Here is a 6,806-nt window from a genome sequence, read left to right on the forward strand (position 1 = left end):
GTTGCTCTTGACCGTCACAACATCTGTAGTAGAGTATTCCTGTTTGCACAGCATGTTTGCATAGCACAAACAAGGAGACAGGAGAGCATGGTTTCACTTTAGTTTAACCATTTTGTGCAGTTCCACCAAAATTGAGAGATGTTGCCCATGTGACATTTTAGTTGAACTGCACAAGACACTCATTCCAAAAAAAGTGTTTTGTGCAGTTCACCAAAAGGTCACAATAGCAACAAGGTGAAATGGATATCCCTATCTGCACAAAATGATAGAAAGTAAACAGTTGCTGGTCAATAAGAATATACGAAACATATACAAAATGAAAAGAAGCATCTTAATTATGTTCATGGCAAGCACGCAAGGACAGTAGAAATTTTAAAACATCAGCAATGCTTCATGTTACCAGAAGCATTACGATCAACAATGAGATTCCTCAGATATGGGATTACTTTAATGGTGGCATTGCTTGTTTACCAGACACAGTAAATCAACAGCAGCTAAAGAGTTGGTTTAAGGGCATGGGATCGTGGGGACACCAGGACACTCAGCAGCGTAAAGGAGCAACTTACTTATCATACTGGGGAAAACAGCAGGAGTGCCATTTGTAACACAGTTTAATTGCATCTTATCACTGGAGGCATTAGATTAACAATAACACTGGTTAGACATGTCCCTAAGGTAATAGTGTGATCGCTTCATTTTACATGCGCCCTTACAGCAAAAGGTTGGTTTACCCGCAAAAAAAATAGCAAAAGGTTGGTATAAGGACATGCGACAGTGGACGCATCAGCACAATGTACCTACAAGGAGGCATAAAGTGGTGATGCCGAGCTTGTTCACGCTATCTGAGGGCAGCAAACCTAATCCTGGAGACCTTTTACTATGTGAGGGCAGCAAATCTAATCCTGGAGGCCTTTTACTATGTGAGGGCAGCAAATCTAATCCTGAGACCTTTTACTATGTGAGGGCAGCAAATCTAATCCTGAGACCTTTTACTATGTGAGGGCAGCAAATCTAATCCTGAGACCTTTTACTATGTGAGGGCAGCAAATCTAATCCTGGAGACCTTTTACTATGTGATGGTAGCAAATCTAATCCTGGACATACTCTGTTGACTTGTCCACCAGCCGCCACTTTCTATCCTTTTTTCAACCAATAATAGATCTGTTCCTTATCCAGTTTGTACTGCGTTTTCCCATTATTTCCCTTTTCAACCAAGAGACCGGTTGGGTATCCAGTCTCTACTACTTTCACCATATTATTTCCTCTTTGAATCAAGTCCTAGATTCATGCTACAACTTTCCCCCCTTTCTTCGTTGTTTGAACAAAGCCCTAGATTCGAATGCATGAATTAGCTTTACCTCTAATAATACTAAAAATTTAGGTGGCTTTGGAAGAGCTGATGGGAGTAGAAAAAGATGCACATGCAGACACGTGGGGAGCTGGGGCAGTAGAGCAAGGCCGCTTTCGAAGAACTTATACCTGAGGGTCGCCGGGATGTCGGCGGCGGCAGGTCGGATTTGCAGACAATACGGCAGGGAGGAAGAAGAGTCGGAGGACCTCCCGAGCCGGTGCTGTGTCAGAGAGAACGACACGGGCAGAGGATCGGGCCCCTCCGGCAGCTCTGGGTTTCCTCCCTCGGCGGCGATGACCGCGTGAATGATGCACCTTTTAGTCCTCTACACACACCGGCCGAAGGGATCCGGCCGGATCTGTGACCAGCGGTGAGCAGAGAGAAAATGTCACTACCGCTGTCTTGTTTATATCTGGAGAGGATGAGAGAATGAAGAGAGCAACCCTAGTAAAGCAAGCGCTCAGGCCCCTGCGTCCATATATAGTGGAGTGATTATCTTTTTTCTCTCCACAACAAGCATTTCAATTTGTGTACGTGGCATTAAAGAAAAGCAACTCTCTATTTAAGGTGACTACTCTACGACTCCTACTTACTACTACAGTACTTGTTCACTTGTGCTCCCCGCCCCTCCATTCATTGAACAACCCCACGGGTGAATAAACATACAGTAAGTACTGTATTTATATAGAACGAACAAGCTCGAACTATTTTCGCATAGTTAAAAGTTGAGGGCGGGGCTTTTCCCGGGCAGTACGCGCGACAGTTTTCGGGTAGGTGGTTTGACAGAGAGGCGAGGAGGGTGAGCAAGTGGGGCTGTGCGATTTGACGGCGCGTTACTGCTGGAAAGACTTGTGATATGACCACTCACTATAGTCATGAATTACTAGCGCTCTAACCGGGGTGATGCCCCCCTTCCGTTCCGTGCTCTAATCTGGTGCATGACACGTCGACCTGGATGCTGGCTCTCCCACATGTCGAAGTAGTAAGAAGGAGCAAAGAATGATGCGGTATATACTAGTACTATACTACTCCCTCCGTTCCTAAATATAATTCTTTGGAGAGATTTCACTATGGACCACATACGGAGAAAAATGAGTGAATCTACACATAAAATGCATATATATACATCCGTATGTGGTCCAAAGTGAAATATCTACGAAGACTTATATTCAGGAACAGAGGGAGTACTACTCAGGTCGGAGGAGTGCGAACCACGGCAGCCCAGTGAACCAGTCGTGCGAACCACGGTAGCCCAGTGAACCAGCAGTAGAAAACAATAATATGGTGATATGTCCATAAAAAAATATGTGCTACGGTCCACACTGTAGCATGTATAGTAACACTCCTCTTTGTTTGGATCCCTGAGTTAGAGCTAGTTTGGGTTGAAATAGCCTCAAATTATGGAAATAAGAGGGGTTAGTTTGAGCTAGTTTGCTCTAACCCAGCTAAAAAAACTAGCCCGGTGGAGAGGTTCTAATTGGGTTAATTATCCTGGGCCCACTAAAAGAGAACTAAAAAATCTCACCTGCCCACACCAGATCGCTCCCCTAAAAAATCTCACCTGCCTGCACCAGATCGCTCCCCCCTCTCGCACGACTCCTCTTTGTTCCCAATAGGGACGCCCGCCAAAGCGTCGCTCGCCCTCTCTCTCCTCCGGCTTCCCTCTCCTTCCGGCCTTCGCCGCCCTACTCCGGCCGCCCTCTCCCTCCGACCTTCGAAGGTCGCCCTGCTCCCCCTTCACCAGTCATTTTTCTCCCTCTGTCGTGCGTGGCGGCGGCGCATCTACCAGGGAGGTCGCGAGAGGGGTGAGTTTGTTCGTTCCTTCTCTGTCTCACAGCCATATCATTGATCTTGCTTGCTCTAGCGCTAATTCTGATTTGGAAAAGTAGATCCTGATCAAACTTGTTATAGATTTGTGGTGCACGCACGGAATTGTTTGATGCTGCTTGAGGAGGTAATAAATCTTTCTAGAGGCCCAAAGATTCAGGTCACCTTTCTAGGTATTTCAATTTCAGGCTTGCATTATTTGTAGAGGCCCAAAGATTCAGTTCACCTTTCTTGGTATTTCAATTTCAGGCTTGCATTGTTTCTAGAGGCCCAAAGATTCAGTTCACCTTTCTAGGTATTTGAGTTTCAGGCTTGCATTATTTCTAGAGGCCCAAAGATTCAGTTCACCTTTCTAGGTATTTCATTTTCAGGCTTGCATTATTTCTAGAGGCCCAAAGATTCAGTTCACCTTTCTAGGTATTTCAGTTTCAGGCTTGCATTATTTCTAGAGGCCCAAAGATTCAGTTCACCTTTCTAGGTATTTAAGTTTCAGGCTTGCATTATTTCTAGAGGCCCAAAGATTCAGTTCACCTTTCTAGGTATTTCAGTTTCAGGCTTGCATTATTTCTAGAGGCCCAAAGATTCAGTTCACCTTTCTAGGTATTTTAGTTACAGGCTTGCATTATTTATAGAGGCCCAAAGATTAAGTTCCCAGTCGGCGGCAAGCGGCCCTGCTACCCATGCCGGTGTCGACCTCAACTCGCAAGGGCCGGCGTCGGAGGGGTTCCCGGGGCTTGGGCTCTACAGAGCCTTCCTCCAGAGCGACGATGGCGAGCTCCTCCCTCGGTGCGTGAGGGGCTCCGGGCTCCCTCCCTATCGTGAACAACTTCCGTGATGAGTTAGCTCATTCTTTGTTTCATGAAGTGTTTTTTTCTTTTGTGAAGCTTGATTGACAACTTGTATGTTTAAGTGGGATATCTCATTTGTATGGACAAAGTAAAAATTATCATGTTTTGCATGCTTGATTGTATAGATGGTTCGTTTATGTCAACTGTGAGCGGGAGGAGGCCACAGAAGAGCCGGCCACACCAAGAGGGTGCTTGGATCCAAGGGACTTATTTTAGTCTGACTAAAAATAGGGTCCAAAGTAGTCAAATAATTGAGATAGAGCATTTATTGTCAATCTAACCCTGCCATCCATACACCTCTTTGGTTTAGAGTTAGTTCTGTGTTAGAATCTAACTCTAACCTCTAACTGAGTTAGAGTTCTCCTCGTCTCGGTTCATCGCCATCATACTTTCCCCATTCCTGTGTTTTCAGTATCCTACGAATCAAAGAGGCCCTTTTTTCGAGAAAAAGCAAAGAGGCCCTTAGACTGGTTTAGGTCTGGTCATTTTTTATAAACGTGTTATGTCCAAAATTTAATGAACGTGCTCCGGTTTCCACGAAAATAATCCGGTTTCATGTAGTAATTCATTGATTTATTTATTCTTCTGCGGGGGGTTAGCATGTAATTCGTGAGGTCTGAAATGTAAAGTACCCCGGCATATGCTCCGAGTCGTGCATGCACTACGACCCATATGCTCTATGTCCCACATGTCGGCGAATGGGAGCATGTGAAAATAGCCTAGGAGTACATATAGGAGGATAAATGCGTGAAAAATATGTACTGTGAAGCGTAGCCGCGGTTCGAAAAATAGACCTAAAGTGATGATAGCTATAGGTCGCACGCACCCAACTAGTGGTACGACTAATTTTTCCCTCAAAAAAAGAGGCACGAGTGCTCAGTACTCCTATTCTATAAACACGAGTCCCATATGACAACAGCGTCCATGCTACAGCTAGCCCTCCTCCCTCGTTTCTCTCTTCTACTCTCTAAGAGCATGGTTAATAATATAGCCAACTACTGGCTATATGATGTTGCCATGTCACATATAGTCAAGTTTATAGCCAACAAGTACAATAGCTAGATATAAATATGTACTACTTTGTTGATACATGGCCCATTCCACTCTCTCATAAAGTACCTAGGAGCACGTGCTGTAGCCGGCTGTTAACTAGTAGCCCGCTTCTCTTCTCTCTCCTCTTCTCTCTCTTCCAAGTAAGCAAGAATATAATATTTAATGTCTTACAGCCCGCCTACATCACCTTATTGTACTTGCTCTAAACTCGGCGGACGCCCGGTGGGTGGGGTGGGTTTGCTCAACTGCGGCCCCACCTAGCAGTGAAAACGTTACGACTGGAATAAAAAATGCCAGATACTCCCTCAAATGGAATACAACATACAGATGTATGAAGACATAGTTTAGAGTGTAGATTCACTCATTTTGCTCCGTATGTAGTAGTCACTTGCTGGAATCTTTAGAAAGACTTATATTTGGGAATGGAGGGAGTACTATACTAATAAAACATTAAGGCCACGAGGCGATGCAGTGCTGGTTATAGGAGGCAAGAAGAAGAGATGCATCCATCGACGACGTCCACCTCCTCGACTCAGGGCGCCGGCCCACCGAACGACGCCTAAGTAGCAGCGGCTTTCGTGGCCAGGTCGACGTGCTTATGAACAATGGCGTCCAAAGGTTCCAGCCGCTGGAAGAAGGCCAACGTCTTTCTGTCCTCATTTGTCTTGTAGTGGCCTATGTAGACAATTTCCTCGTAGACGTGGATGTGTAGGTCGACGGTTTCTTGCATGGCGAGGCGCTGTGCGGCGAGCGCGGCCTCAAGGTGCACATTCTTCGTCGCGACCTCCGGCACCTGCAGGGCCACCAGGGCTTGAAAGAGTTCGTCACCATGTAGGCCGATGAGGGTGGCAGGCAATGAGGAGCCTGGGCGCGTGGGCTGGAGCAGTACGGCAAGGTCGTCCGTGCGCTTCTTGTCGGCGGTGAACTTGCGGATGGAGTTGACCATCATGTCATCCATGCGAGAGCCGAAGCCGGCATTGGCGAGGGCTACGATGCCTGCGGTCGCCAACACTGTCTAGAAACGCTGCGCGGTGCGGGGCCGCAGGCCGGCGCCTTGGATGATTTGGCACAGCCGACTGCCGCTCGCGTCCATCGCCTCCATAGGTGCTTGTGGCTTCTGGTCACTTGGTCTTGGATTGGAGTGAGCAGTGTTGCGCAGAGACTTGGGAGTAGATGGATTGGAGTGGTGGGGCGCCTTTATTATATGAGAGTCCAAACTCTGTTGCATTCACATCGTGCTGGCTCTAGTCTACTTCTCCAATTAATTCCCTCTGCATGTAATTGAGGATGCATCATTGACCGTTCAACGTCTCGGGAACCGCTACCCTCTTCTTCCTTGGCATTCAAGCACCTATGGACCCGTCGACGACGAGGTGCCTATGGTGACTTCGTAAATTTCAAGATGATAGTGCCGTGCGTGTGTGCGTTCATAGGGGTGAGTGTATGCGCGTGTATATGAGCGCTTGCGTCTGTACTGTGTCAAAAAAAACGTAAATGCGTGTCAAAAAGAGACTAGTCAGTATACTCAATATTGTGCACCTCGGAGAGGAAAACGATAGAACTAGTACGTATTTATTTACGGTGCAGATTCACTCATTTTGCTCCATATGTACTCCGTCTCGGTGTAGTCTAGTCACTTGTTGAAATCTCTAGAAGGGCAAATACTCCTTTCTGGTTTACAGGGCTATACTAGCAAGTAGTTGTACGTACTAGTACAATAGTGGGCT

Source organism: Triticum aestivum, chromosome 7B, assembly GCF_018294505.1.
Source record: "Triticum aestivum cultivar Chinese Spring chromosome 7B, IWGSC CS RefSeq v2.1, whole genome shotgun sequence".
NCBI classification, from domain to species: domain Eukaryota; kingdom Viridiplantae; phylum Streptophyta; class Magnoliopsida; order Poales; family Poaceae; genus Triticum; species Triticum aestivum.